Genomic DNA, 15033 nt, shown 5'->3' with positions numbered 1-15033 from the left:
CTGCAGGTTGGGTGGAGAAGAGATTCAGAGCAGCCCTGCAGAGAAGGACTTGGGGGTGTTGGTCAATGAGAAACTTATCATGAGCTGGCAGGGTGCACTCATAGCCCAGAAAGCCAACCGTATCCTGGGCTGCACCTCCCATATGAAGACAGGCTGAGAGAGTTGGGGCTGTTCAGCCTGGAGAAGAGAAGGCTGCGTGGTGACCTCCTAGCAGCCTTCCAGTATCTGAAGGGGGCCTACAAGGATGCTGGGGAGGGACTCTTCCTTAGGGACTGTAGTGGTAGGACAAGGGGTAATGGGTTCAAACTTAAACAAGGGAAGTTTAGACTAGATATAAGGAAGAAGTTCTTTACAGTGAGGGTGGTGAAGCACTGGAATGGGTTGCCCAGGGAGGTTGTGGATGCTCCATCCCTGGCGGTGTTCAAGGCCAGGTTGGACAGAGCCTTGAGCCACGTGGTTTAGGGCAAGGTGTCCCTGCCCATGGCAGGGGGGTTGGAACTAGATGATCTTAAGGTCCTTTCCAACCCTTACGATTCTATGATTCTATGATTCTATGATTCTATAAAAGAAGCATGACCAGCAGGTCAAAGGAGGTGATCCTGCCCCTCTACTCTGGTCTTGTGAGACCTCACTTGGAGTATTGTGTACAGTTCTGGTGTCCTCAACATAAGAAGGACATGGAGCTGTTGGAGCAAGTCCAGAGGAGGGCCATGAGGATGATAAGAGGGCTGGAGCACCTCCCGTATGAAGACAGGCTGAGAAAGTTGGGACTGTTCAGCCTGGAGAAGAGAAGGCTGCGTGGAGACCTCCTAGCAGCCTTCCAATATCTGAAGGGGGCCTACAAGGATGCTGGGGAGGGACTCTTCATTAGGGACCATAGTGATAGGACAAGGAGGAATGGGTTCAAACTTAAACAGGGGAAGTTTAGATTAGCTATAAGGAAGAAGTTCTTTACTGTGAGGGTGGTGAGGCACTGAAACGGGTTGCCCAAGGAAGTTGTGAATGCTCCATCCCTGGCGGTGTTCAAGGCCAGGTTGGAAGGAGTCTTGGGTGACATGGTTTAGTGCAAGGTGTCCCTGCCCATGGCAGGGGGGTTGGAACTAGATGATCTTAAGGTCCTTTCCAACCCTAATTATTCTATGATTCTGTGATTCTATGCATGGTACAATGGGCTGTTAAAAACTACACTGGGAGCAGTGGGTCGTGGGACTTTCAAACATTGGGATACACATTTACCAAAAGCCACCTGGTTGGTCAACACTAGAGGATCTGCCAACAGGGCTGGCCCAGCCCAATCAGAACTTTTACATACTGTAGAGAGGGATGAAGTTCCTGTGGTGGACATAAAGAATCTGCTGGGGAAGAGAGTCTGGGTTATTCCTGCTTCAGGTAAAGGCAAACCCACTTGTGGGATTGCTTTTGCTCAAGGACCTGGGCGCATGTGGTGGGTAATGCGGGAAGATAGGTAAGTCCGGCGTGTACCTCAAGGGGATTTGATTTTTGGTGAAAATAGACAGTGAATTTAATTGTATGCTATTGCCTGCTATATAACACTTCTATGGCAGCTAGATGCCCATCACTGCACTGGGCACCTCATGGGACCATCACCTCTGCTCTGCGCTTCGGGCCCTGACCTGAACTCCCTTTTGATCATCACATTAATACAGAATGATCTTTGATGAAACCGGATGAGTGCAGCAGTGATGAAGTCAGAACTGGCTTCAGGAGGCAACAACCCAACACCACACACCGTCTCTCCTGCCCTGAAGGACTGTTACTACAGATGGTGCCCAATGTCATGGACTGAATGAAGTCAATCGACTATTACAAGGATGGTCTATGGACTAATGGAATGATATCTCTGTGTGTGTGTAGATATATCTAGCTCAAGAGATGGAAATGTGGAATGTCAGCATGACATGAGTGGTATGGAGTAAGGGGTGGATACTGTCCTGGTTTCAGCTGAGATAGAGTCAATTTTCTTCCTGGTAGCTGGTGCAGTGCTGTGGTTTGGCTTTAGTCTGGGAATAATGCTGATAACACACTGACATTTTAGTTGTTGCTAAGTAATGCTTACTCTGATCAAGGATCAGTCTCTCATGCTCAGCCAGTGAGGAGGGACACAAGAAGCCAGGAGGGAGCAGAGACAGGACACCTGACCCAAACTAGCCAAAGGGGTATTCCATACCACAGCATGTCATGCCCAGTATATAATCTGGGGGGAGTTACCCAGAAGGGATGGATCACTGCTCGGGTCAGGCTGGGTATCAGTCAGCGGGCGGTGAAAAATCGTATTGGGCATCACTTGTGTTTTCTGAATTTTTATTTCTCCTTTTTTAGTTGTTCCCTGTTGTTTTTATTGTTGGTATTCTTTCCATTATCACTATATTTTACTTTATTTTCATTATTAAACTGTTCTTATCTCAACCCGCAGGTTTTACATTCTTTCAATTCTCCTCCACATCCCACCTGGGGGGATGGGTGAGCAAGCCGCTGTGTGGTACTTTAGTTGATATCTGGAGTTAAAACATGACACTGGGCAACCTGTGCCAGTGTTTGACTACCCTCACAGTAAAGAAAAAAAAAGTTTGAATTGAATTTTCTGTTTTTTCAATTTGTGTGTCATCACTGGGCACCACTGAAAGGTTTGGCTTCATCTTCTTTATTCACTTCCATAACATGAGGGACTGGTTAGATCCCCGTGAGCCTTCTTTAGGCTAAACAATCCCAGCTCTCATCCTTTACCTGTACGTCAGGTGCTTCAATCCCTTAATCACTTCTGTGACTCTTCTTTGGACTTCCTCCAATATGCCCATGTCTGTCTTGTATTGTGGAGCCCAGAAGTCAACATAGCACTCCAGATGTGTCTCACCAGTGCTGAACTAGTGAGAGGAGGGGAAGGATCACCTCCCTTAGTCTGCTGGCAGCACTCTTCCTAATGCAGTCCAGGATGTCGTTGGCCTTTTCTGCAAAGGCACATGACTGGCTCATGTTCCACTTGTCCACCAGCACTTCCGGGTCCTTCTTTGCCAAGCTGCTTTCCAGGTGGTTGGCCCCAGCCCACAGTGGCATATGGGGTTATTCCTTCCCAGGTGCATAACTTCACATTTCCCTTCAATGAACTTCATAAGATTCCTGTTGGTCCAGTTCTCCAGCCTGTTGAGGTCCCTCTGAATGGCACCACAACCATCTGGTGCATCAGCCACTCATCCCAGTTTTGTGTCATCTGTGAACTTGCTGAGGCAGCACTGCCCCCTGTCCAAGTCATTAATGAAGATATTCAACAGCACTGGTGGCAGGACCAAACCCTAGAGTACACCACTAGTGACTGGTCTCCAGCTTGACTTTGTGCCACTGATCACAACCCCTTGAACTCAGCAGTTCAGCTGGTTTTCAATCCACCTCACTGTCCATATACTTAGTCTGTTGTATTGTGTTTGCGTGGCAAAGTTTTGGTTAGTGGGGGGGCTACAGGGATAGCTTCAGTGAGAAGCTGCTAGAAGCTTCCCCCATGTCTGATAGAGCCAATGACAGCCAGCTCCAGTACGGACCCACCACTGGCCAAGGCTGAGCCATTCAGTGACAGTGGTAGTGCCACTCCCAAACATAACTGGCAACCACCAGAATGGTGGTTTCCAGCTTGTGATACATGGACCGCAGGCTATTTAAGAAATCTGCAGTAGGTGACTGAGAAAAGCAATCCTGAAGCAATCCTTTAACATACAGTCTGGTGGGATTTGCACCTGCACTGGATTATTCTTTAGTAGTTGGAAAACTGAAAGGGTTGCAAATCCTTGTAACAGCAGAGAAAGCCCTGACACAGGCAGTAGGTAGAATACGCCTGTCAGGCCTGGTCAGACCTTTGCCGTGTTTAGTGCGGGGTTTCCTCTCCGAGCCTGACATACTGAACATCTGGAGTGAGGGTCTGTGTCCCCAAGCCTCCATCAGTTTATTCCTTTAGCTCTCCTCTGGAAGCTCTGGCAGTGAAATATGCCATTTTCTCATTTATATTTACCCCATATACAGCAGTGAGGAGTCTACGGTGCTTTTGTCCTGGTATCCTTGTTTAAATTTCCCCTATTCCAAATGCTCCTGGGCTGCATTCTGTGTGATAGTCAGAGACACTCTAGCTGGCACCACACCATCTGACTACAGCATCCCAAGAGCTCTCAGCCTTTGTTGTTGCATGCTGCACATCAAATATCCATCTTGATTAGCAAAGGATCGCCAAGAATGATGAAAGAATGTTAATAATACTGATTAAATCTGCACAGATTATGGATCCACAGGCACGTAAAGCCTGTGAAACTTTGTTTAGAGCTATAATTAATTCCCTCCTCCCAATAGTAATAAACCAAAATATCAACAGCTGCCTCAAGAAAATCAACACTACCTATGCACTGTTTGGTCTGAATTTCAATTTAGCTCTAAAGGACCCTCTATCTTATTGGAAAAAGATGGGAATAGGGAGGTGTTACTGCTTCCAAGCAGTAGGAACTGTTGTAGCTCCTGCTCATCTGTGTAATAAATATCAAGGTCAGTCCAGGACACAGGTTAGTTAAATCTGTCTACTCTGTCTAAGCAGAGTATGCAGAAACATGAAAAACACATTAATTCTCAGATATTGCTTAGAGTAAAATGAGATTTGATGCCCTCTCTACTTATGTGGAGAGTATGAAGTCAAGGGAGAGAGGATGAGCAAACAGCAGCAAAGGAAATAAGACCACAAAAAAGGTCAAAAACTATGGTATGTATCACTGGAGGCACAAGAGTCTGCTATCTGGTGGCCCCATCACCATTCACCAACCCTGGCTGTTCAGTAGCATGCCAAGCAGGGACCAATTTCCATATAGGCTAAGCAAGCCATGCCTTAAAATGCCAGGCCTTACAAAGAAGGGATACTAGAAGGGTACAACTGCTACATTTGGGGCAACCAGAGGTGCTATAGAGAATGGGAAAAATGCACAGCAAGAAAAAGCCTAAAAAGTTTTGTTGTTTGTTTTTTTCCTGGTTCACAACCTGAAACTACTACTCTTAGGGAGTCAAGCAACATCCCTTTCTTGCCATCTGTCCTGTCACTGTTCGGTTTAGGTTGCCAGAAGCCGCACCAAATGCTCCGACATACTTCTGCTGTGCCACCCCCTTGCTGTTCTCCCTTGGTCCCTAGCATACTCTCCTTGCCCTTTTCCACCTGTGGTGCAGCTCTCCTTTGTCCAGGGATTCCTCCACATCAAAGGGGTGCCTCCCTGTGGACAGCCTGGCAAAAGATGCAAATGCAGAATTGGTTCACATTTCCTGACCACTCAGGCCATTGGTCTCAGCAACTGTGGAGAGAATACATGGAGCCTCTAGTCACACAGATTGCTTGGGATATCAAAGAGGTCTGGGATGAAGCCTCCAAGAGAACAATAACTAGAGAAGGAACAAGGGAGCTCTAGAAAGCCCAGAACCCATGTCAGCTCAACTTGAACATTGTCTGAGACTGAGACACCAAATATAATGAACATAATTTGGCAACCTGAACAGGCTTTAACCTGTAACATAAACCACTCCTGCCAAAACCCTGTAGGGCAGAAAATAAAAGCCACCTTAAAATAAGAAAATCGAAAAAAACTCCCAAAACCCCAGAGCTCCTGGTTCAACCCCCTCCTTCAGCCAGTGAGAAAGGAATTGAGCCATGATTCTGAACATTCACCCTGTTGCTAAACCCATCCAGCCAGGGCTCAAGCCGTGCCCGGGGGTGCTGGGCCTCTGCCTCCCCACGGCCTGACAGAACGCTGAGGCCCTGCCCGGCCCAGCTCCACCAGCGCATCAACCCTCCACGGAGTGACCCCAAGAGCGGCTGCATCCTTCCCCCAGGACCTCTTGCGGAGCAGCTGGTGGCGACGAACCAGCACTGCCACTCCCCGGGAACGAGGAGGCCCCTCGGTCCCTAACAGAAACACTCCCCGGGCTATCTCCCCTCAGCGCGGCCATGGAGGGGACCAACCGTCCCTTTCCACTACGCGCGCGTTAGGGGAATGGGGGTGTGTGAAGCTCCATCACGTGAGAGGGAAAGGGCCAGCTTCCTCCGCCCTGCTCACATAATGCCGAAGTAGGTGGAAAAGACGATGGATATGTATGCGCTAACTGTATATGAAAAACTAAACACGCGGAAGAGGCGGGGGAGGAAGCTGGTAAGCGATCATGTGACACAACGTCACGTGACGGGAAGCGGCTTCACGCGTGCGTGGAGGAGGGAAGTGGGGTAGGTGGTCACGTGATGATGGTGGGTGGTGGTGTTGCTGCTGCTGCTGCTTCCTCCCCCCTCTCCTTCCTCCCCCCTCTCCTCCTCCTCCTGCTGTTTTGTGAACACATTGGGCAGGTATCGCGCAGGGGGGTTGGGGGTTGCTGCCACCGCGGGTAGGGTGTGTGGGCGACAACAATAACAACTCGGTCTCGCGCGTTCAGGGGAAGCCCGGCGCCTATCCCCCGCCTACTGATCTGGGGATGGCCGTTGTTTCCTCAGTGGTCTGAGGGCCTGAGTCCCTATTCTCGTGGCAGCTTTTATCCGGTGGTGGGTGTCTGCTAGCGCTGCCCCTCCTCGTCGGGCCTGCCGCCCCTTCCCGGCTGTGAGGGGGGTGGCGGCGGCGGCGGCGTGAGGGGAGGTGGCTCTGTCCTATTTTTCCTGGCGGCTGTCTGTGGGAAGCTTCGTCCTGTTCTAGATTGCTGTCCAACCTCTTCCCCCCTCCCCCCACCCCCCAGGGGCGCGGGTAGGGGCCGCTGAATAGGCCGCGGTTGCTGGCAGCTCATGCCCTGCCCCAGCTCGGGCTCGTGTAGGGAGAGGGAGCTGAGCTGACCCCGGTGGGTGCTGGGAGAGGTGGGTTAGCTTTCTACCCTTTTCTGTTCTGGGGAGGGGGTCCTGTACCCCAGCCCCTTTGTTTCTCACTTCGTTACAGCTGGGGGTTTATCTCCTGATGGGTTCAGGGACTTGGGGGTGTGAAGAAGTGAGGGTGCAGCTGTAACCCCCAGAGGATAAGTGGGTCTGGTTGGAGGGGTGTGTGCCTTTGGGCCCCTTCCTAATCTTGAGTCAGGCCAAAGGAGGGCTAGCACCATGGGAAGGGAACAAGTGGCTGAATAACTATTGTTTTGTGCCTTGTGTAGGGCTTTACTTCTGTGTTGCTGTCCTGGGTTCAGCAGTAGCAGTCATTTTTCTCCTTCTTAGTAGCTGGTGCAGTGCTGTGTTTTTGACCTTCAGCCTGGGAACAACGCTGATAACACCGATGTCTTTGGTTGTTGCTAAGTAATGTTTACTCCGACCAAAGACTTTCTCAGTCTCATGCTCTGCCAGGGAGGAGGGGAAGCTGGGAGGAAGCAGAGACAGGACACCTGACCCAAACTAGCCAAAGGGGTATTCCATACCACAGCACGTCATGCCCAGTATATAAACCGGGGGGAGTTACCCAGAAGGCCCAGATCACTGCTCGGGTCGGGCTGGGTATCGGTTGGCGGGTGGTGAGCAATTGTCTTCTCTCCCCTTGTTATTTCTCTTATCATTATTATTATTGGTGGTGGTAGTAGTGGTTTTGTATTGTACCTTAGTTATTGGGCTGTTCTTGTCTCAACCCATGGGAGTTGCATTCTTCCGATTCTCCTCCCCATTCCTCCGGGAGCGGGGGGATGAGGATGGGGGGAGTGAGCGAGCGGCTGCATGGTTCTGAGTTGCCGGCTGGGCTTAAACCATGACAGTTGCCTTTCCCTATCTCCTCCCTGGTACTTCCTCCCCAGCGGAGTAAGGCAGCTGTGTCACAGTCACAGCTACAAAAATCAGTGATAGTAACACCAGAAAGAAAATGAACATCAGGAAGAAATGGTTAGTGACCTCCTGCTCCACTTAGAAGTATATAAGTTTATGGGGCTGGATGGGTTCCACCCAAGAGTGCTGAAGGAGCTGGCAGAGGAGCTTGCTAAGCCACTCTTCATCATCTATTAGCAGTCCTGGTCTAGTGGGCAGGTCCCGGAGGACTGGAGGTTGGCCAATGTGACACCTCCCTACAAAAAGGGCAGGAAGGAAGACCCTGGAAACTACAGGCCTGTCAGCCTGACCTCAGTGCCAGGGAAGGTCATGGAGCAGATCATCCTGAGTGAGATCACAGAGTACGTGAGAGAAAATGGAGGGATCAGGCCCAGTCAGCATGGGTTCATGAAGGGCAGGTCCTGCTTGACCAACCTGATCTCGTACGATAAGGTGACCTGCTTAGTTGATAAGGGAAAGGCTGTGGACATTGTGCATTTGGACATTAGTAAAGCATTTGATGCTGTCTCCCACATCGTTCTCCTGGAGAAACTGGCTGCTTATGGCCTGGATAGGAGGATTCTTTGCTGGTTTAGAAACTGGCTGGATGGCCAAGCCCAAAGAATGGTGGTAAATGGTATCACATCTAGTTGGTGACTGGTCACTAGTGGTGTCTGTCAGGGCTCAGTATTAGGGCCAGTGTTGTTTAATATTTTCATTGATGATCTAGATGAGGGGATTGAGTGCACCCTCAGTAAATTTGTGGACGACACCAAGTTGGGTAGAGTGTTGATCTGCTGGAGAGTAGTAAGGCGCTGGAGAGTAGTAAGGCTCTGCAGAGGGATCTGGACAGGCTGGATCGATGGGCTGTGGCCAATGGCATGAGGTTCAGTAAGGCAAAGTGCTGGGTCCTACATTTGGGCCACAACCACCACATGCAACACTACAGGCTTGGGGAAGAGTGGCTGGAAAGCTGCTCACAGGGAAAGGACCTGGGGGTGCTGATTGAGAGCTGGCTGAATATGAGCCTGCAGTGTGCCCAGGCAGCCAAGAAGGCCAACAGCATCCTGGCCTGTATCAGAAATAATGTGGCCAGCAGGGCCAGGGAAGTGATCATCCTCCTGTACTTAGCACTTGTGAGGCTGCACCTTGAATACTTTGTTCAGTTCTGGGCCCCTCGCTACAAGAGAGACATTGAGGTGCTGGAGCAGGTCCAGAGAAGGGCAACAAAGCTGATGAAGGGTCTGAAGAATAAGCCTTATGAGGAACGGCTGAGGGAAGTGGGGTTGATTAGCCTGGAGAAGAGAAGGCTTGGCAGGGGGGGACGACCTTATCGCTCTCTGCAACTACCTGAAAGGCGGTTGTAGTGAGGTGGGGGTTGATCTCTTCTCCCAAGTAACAAGCAATAGGACAAGAGGAAACGGCCTCAAGTTGTGCCGGGGGAGGTTTAGACTGGATATTAGGAAAAATTTCACTGAGAGGGTGATCAGGTATTGCAGCAGGCTTCCCAGGGAAGTGCTGGAATCACTGTCCCTGGAAGTGTTCAGAAACTGTGTACATGAGGTCCTTAGTGACATGGTTTAGTGAGGTCCTTGGCAGTGCTGGGGAAATGGTTGGACTTAATGATATTCAAGGTCTTTTCCAAACTAGTTGATTCTATGATCTCAGTAGAAGCAGTAGGTTGCTTGAGGAGATGGTGACAAATCATAGAATCACAGATGAACTGTTATCTCTGTTAACCTTCTCTACCTTGTCTTTCCTCACCCATGATTATGTGTGCTTGCTGAGAATTGGAAGGCAGGGCAGGGTTTTGCTATTGGGCTGGCTTATGTTGCATTTAAAATAATAAAAGGTCTTCTGCATTTGCTGCTGTTGCTGAAGAAAATTCCAGCAGGAAAGTGAACTGGTAGAAACCCTTCTGTAAGAAACTGGATGTAGGAAGGGACCTGGTGCACCTTTGAGCCCGATGGCAAGGATCTGAATTCTGCTATGTGAAATAGAGTTAAAATCTGTGCCAAAATGTCTGCAGTGCTGTCGAATGCTACCTGGGAGTTGCTTGGGGTGAACCTGGATTGAAGCTTCTCTCTTGTAGGTGTGTTAACATCAGGAGCATAGACATGCAGAACCCTTTTGGTTATGTTCAAAGGAACACAGTTTTGTGGAACAGAAACATTGGGTTTGGTGTGGAGCTATATGTAAGGGGAAGCTCACAAGGGGCAACTCTCTTCATCTCTAGCTACCAAGCAGTAATCAGTTCCTAGTCATCTCAATTAGAGTAAATGCTGAATGCTTATAGCACAGCAGCAGATCAAGGTGATAGCCTCTGCGGTGGTGGTGGTGGCTGCTGAGAGCAGCTGTTTTTTTCAAGGAGAGAAATTGAAGCTGGATGTGTATGAAAGGGGAGGATATGCAGGCCTGGAGGAGCAGCGCTTGCTGCTGAAACGGAGCCCTTCACAACAAATGGCAGCGACTCAGCTTTCTTTGCCTTCCCCTCCCTGCCTCTTAATATTTACTAGGCCATTTCAGCATATTCCTATCTCACTGACTTGGTAACCTTTCTAGAAGGTTTCTAAAAACTAGAACCCTTTTAGAAGCAGATTTTTGATATTTTATATTTCTTCCATGGACTTTTATGTGATGCTTTCCTTGTAGAATGCCATGTTTTGGTATGTTTTACATTTGTTGCTAGTGTCCTCCTAGTGATACTGATCATAGCAAAATAGTACGCTGATTAATAGTGTTTGAGAAATGTAGCTTCTCAGAGCCACCTTTAGAGGTACTTATAGATTTGTCCTAGAACATTTTTACTCTCCAGTATAAATTAAGAGGTTTGGGCTTAGGCTGTACTGACAGTAATGTTGTATCTGGACAGTTTCTGCAACCAGCTCAATGCACTACAGCAGCCAAAAAAAGCCAACAAAAATAGGCATCCTCAGGAAACAAAGCAATAGTAAGACAGGGCATCACCTATCTTCACAAGATACAGATGTACCAACATCTTGAATACTGCGCTCACTTCTGGCCTGTGCACCTTAAAGGACAGAGTGAAGCCTGGAGAGGTTTGGAGACAGGCAACTAAAATGATCAGAGCCTCAACCCCTAAGCCCTGCCACCATTTCCTCAGCTTTATGGGACACGAAGAAAAGCAGTATATTCTGCTACAAAGATCACAGCTGCATTCCTTCACATCTTGCAGGATGTTTGCCATATTTACTTAAGCTTGTCTCATCTAGCTCCAAGTGATGGGAAAGACCATATTGACTATGTTTAAAAAAATTAATGAGCATGTTTAACACCATTAGAGGTGGAAGCACAGGTGCTTTCCAAGTTGAATGACATTTCCACCTCCATGCACTTCAACCAGTCATCTGTAGTAAACAGTCAATACCCAGGAGGATTTACAAAATTCAGCAGCTGAAGAGACACCCTAGGTTACACATGCAGCTCATTACAACAAGCATACTCCCCTCCCACACCTTCAGCTCTGCTGCCTCCTGTCTGACACTCTGGAGCCTTGCAAAGCCAGATGGGACCCCAGCAGGACACTTTTCTATTGGCACTTAGGCCAACAGGTGATGCTGGCAGCAGGCTAACAGTTAAGGACAAGGTTTATTTGCACTTGCTGATACAGCTGATGAATATTTTCTCCCCAAATATCACCCTTAAGCCAAACATGTTCCAAGAGTAAGCACCAAAAATTGCACCACGGTAAAGAACAACAGAAATCAGAGAACTAGTGCCATGAGAAGTTTCATATCAATCTTTAGGGTTGTATATAATGAAATACTCAAAATGTGTGCAATATAAGGAATTAATGCCCAAAGTTGTCTCCTAACTATGGGTTGAGGCTTGTCACCTAGTCCTAACCATATCAGATGTATAAAAAAAATCAGTTTAATAGCCACATGAGCAGAGGGACAGGTGAACAATATATAGCTTAAAGTAGTATTTAAGCTTTTTTTTTAATTTTATTTTTTTAATCGGAACTAGAACTTTGAGAGGTTGCTTGTACTTGGCAAGGATGGATTGGATAACGTTTACCTCAAGCCCTGAAGGTCAGATTCCCAAGCCTTCATTGACTTCACACAGCTAAGATGCACCATTTCTCTTGAGCCTTTTTAACCTTGAAGTAGCATGCTCCAGGAGAAGCATCAGTTGTTACAATTTGCCGACTGCTACAATTCCTAGTCTCCTGCCACATTAGCCCTAGTTCAGCACTTTGCAGAGTGTGTTACAATCATATTCCAAGGGTCGGGAATCCAATAAATCCCCCTTGCTAGATCTTTGCTTTGACAAAGGCTCTTTTCAAATTAATTTAATGAAGCCAAGTTAGAAGAAAGCTGAGTCAAACTCTCAGACAAGCCTTTTCAAATCACTGCACTCCCTCAGGTGTGCTGAGATCCCTAGCTGGATTTATCAGTAAATAACAGATTTCAAGTTGGGGAATCAACATCTAATAAATTGCTGAAAGAAAGCATAATTATAGAATCATAGAATGGTTAGGGTTGGAAAGGACCTTAAGATCATCTAGTTCCAACCCCCTGCCACGGGCAGGGACACCTCCCACTAGACTAGGTTGCTCAAGGCCCTGTCCAACCTGGCCTTGAACACTGCCAGGGATGGAGCATTCACCACTTCTTTGGGCAACCTGTTCCAGTGCCTTGCCACCCTCACAGTAAAGAACTTCTTCCTTATATCTATCCTGTTTAAGTTTAAACCCATAGTGTTTGAGAAATGTATGTGTCGTAGACTATTAATACTCTGTTAATAATTAGTATTGATAGTATTACTATTAATAGTAATGTTTGCTTGTAATTTCAGTAACGTTTAGTACCAGGACTTGGAATAGGTTCTTCATGAAGAAGATAGAATCTGATACAATCTGCTCATTTATAGCCTATTGCATCCTCTTTGCTTTTCAGAGACCTATTTTGGACTTGTACTGCTTTTCATATAACTTCCCTAAACAGGTTATGCTCATTAAAGTGAGAGCCGGGATGAAAGGTTAAGGTTGTGAAAGTAGCTCCTTTGTGATTACTTAAGGTTCATACTTTGCAATAATTTTACAAATGGTTTCTCCACTTTGCTCTAACATGAAAGTCCACGCTCCTTAATTTTTGCCATCTAAACTGACAGTTTGTTGGAACTCCCTGTCCACCTGGGGCACCTACAGTCCGTTTCACAGGTGTGGTACCTTCAGCCCTGTCCTTCCCCCTGCTACTTCTCAATACTGCAGGGAGTAAACAGTGACTAAAGACAGATTAGAGGTGATACTGTCTGATGCCTAAGATCTCATGGCTTGCTCAGCTTGCTTTTACCACATTGTAACTGTTTTGCATATTATTTTATTTATGTTTTTTCTACATTGTAAAACTTGTAAGATAGGTTACGTGAACAACTTTGTGTAGTTCCCTTGGATGGAGTTGTTTCTACTTTCAGTTCTCTTGAAATTCTTTTTTTTTTTTTTGGTCTTAAATCAGTCCTTCCAACAGATGAGCTTGGAGGAGTCCTTAACCTGGCTGAGTGTAGCATTTTGCATTAAAAACAATGAAATGTTTCCCATACTGAGAGAGCTTTGATCTTTCTTGCGACTTAAGGTTTTGCTAAAGTAGTACTCCTGTGGTGAACTTGATGGGTTTGGGTTTTTTTGCTTTATCATACAGGAAACAGTTTACTCCAGATCTGCAGAAGATGCAGGTTCAGTGGAATTTGTGTTACAGAATCATTCAGTATTTGAATCCAAAATTAAATGAAGAAACATTTTGGTTGTACTTCTTATGACTAAAATACTGTTCCTGGAAGTAGGATGATGCCTTAGAGACCATATTGAGATTGCTTTTGAGCAAAGAAATTTCTTTTTTTTTTCCTACTGTATTTGCTTTGGTAAGTGTTTCGAGGATGGTGGATATAATATAAAATGAAGCATATGGCTTCTGAAAGCTTTTTTTGTTTCCCCTTAACATTTAAAACCAAATAGAAACTGAATCATGGCTATTTTATGGTAAACAGTTGACCAATATATTTTATTATCACATTGTCCATGTTTCCCTGTATTTGAAGACTGTTGCTGATTTTCTTTTTTACTCTTTCTGCATTTACATTCTTCCTTGATTTTCAAACTTGCATGTTGTCTGTATGCAGTTTCAGCAACATGAATCCAAAAGGAATTCTGGTGCCAAACACTCCTCTGCTGTTGGGCTGTACATAATACATTGTATTTGAGAAATTTTGTCCATGCTTTTGATGGGTTGTACCCCAACGGACAGATGTCTTCTGTTACTGGGCTTTTATTTCAGCTTTCAGTTACACATTCTTCAGATCACTGACTTGCGATCCATTTCGAGACTGACATAAGAGGGACCTAAATTACTGATTTTAACCATGGGTGACTAAATGTGATGAGGGGGAGCGGTACTGCACTTCCTGGTCTGAAGATAGACATTCGCTCTGTTTTCACATAAAGCGACTGTCTGAGCAGAAATGCTAGAGCTTAAGAGTTGTCCCTAATGAAGCTTGTGGGGCATTTTTTGATAACAGCTTTTCTGTTATAGGACTTCCTTCCCTTTTTACTTCATTTAATCATAGACTAGCTGAGGTTGGCAAGGATCTCCGGAGGTCATTTTGTCTCCCCTGCTCAAGCAGGGCCACCTACAGCAGGTTGCCTAGGACTGTATCCGGACATCTTTTGAATATTTCCAAGGATGAAGACTCCACCACCTCACTGGGCAACCTGTGCCAGTGCTCTGTCACCCTCACAGTAAAAAAAGCATTTCCTGATGTTCAGATGAAGCCTCCTCTGTTTCAGTTTGTGCCTATTGCCTCTGGTCCTGTCACTGGGAACTGCTGAAAAGAGCCTGGCTCTGTCTTTGCACCTTCCCTTCAGGTATTTTTATATGCATTGATGAGAGACCTTCCCCAAAGCTTGCTGCTTCTCTAGGTTAAAGTACTTGACGTAGTCAAATCTGTAGTCCTTCAGGCAAACTCAAGGACATATGTTCTTAATGCCTTCGAGAAGGAGGTGGATTAAGGATTGAATTTAGTGTAGGGGTGGTGGTAACAGTCATTCATGACTCTTGATAGGTGGAGAGGTGGGTGGGTTTGGGATATGTGCTTAGAGAAAGTGCTGTGAAAATGCAGCAAGATGCATATTTCAAATCCAAGTAACTTCTGTGCTTGCAAATAAGTAATTGGCTGTCTTGGCTCTAGCTGAACTGAAGACTATAATTCAGCAGTTCTGTGAGGGAAGAAACAGGTCAAAC

At 46.7% G+C, this 15033-nt stretch overlaps 1 protein-coding gene across 1 annotated transcript in view; it reads left to right on the top strand.

Annotated features, from left to right (window-relative positions):
- The first annotated feature begins 6748 nt into the window (after window positions 1–6748).
- Window positions 6749–15033, top strand: part of LOC115619119 (ubiquitin-associated protein 2-like) — a 127469-nt gene continuing 119184 nt past the window's right edge. Inside the window, exon 1 of the mRNA XM_030511161.1 lies at window positions 6749–6843. The gene's annotated coding sequence lies outside the window, so the exon portion shown is untranslated. The remainder of the gene's footprint in view (window positions 6844–15033) is intronic.

The sequence above is a fragment of the Strigops habroptila genome, chromosome W, assembly GCF_004027225.2.
Source record: "Strigops habroptila isolate Jane chromosome W, bStrHab1.2.pri, whole genome shotgun sequence".
In the NCBI taxonomy this organism is placed as follows: Eukaryota; Metazoa; Chordata; class Aves; order Psittaciformes; family Psittacidae; genus Strigops; species Strigops habroptila.
The sequence above is the reverse complement of the archived record's forward strand: the minus strand, read 5'-3'. Positions and strand labels throughout refer to the sequence as shown.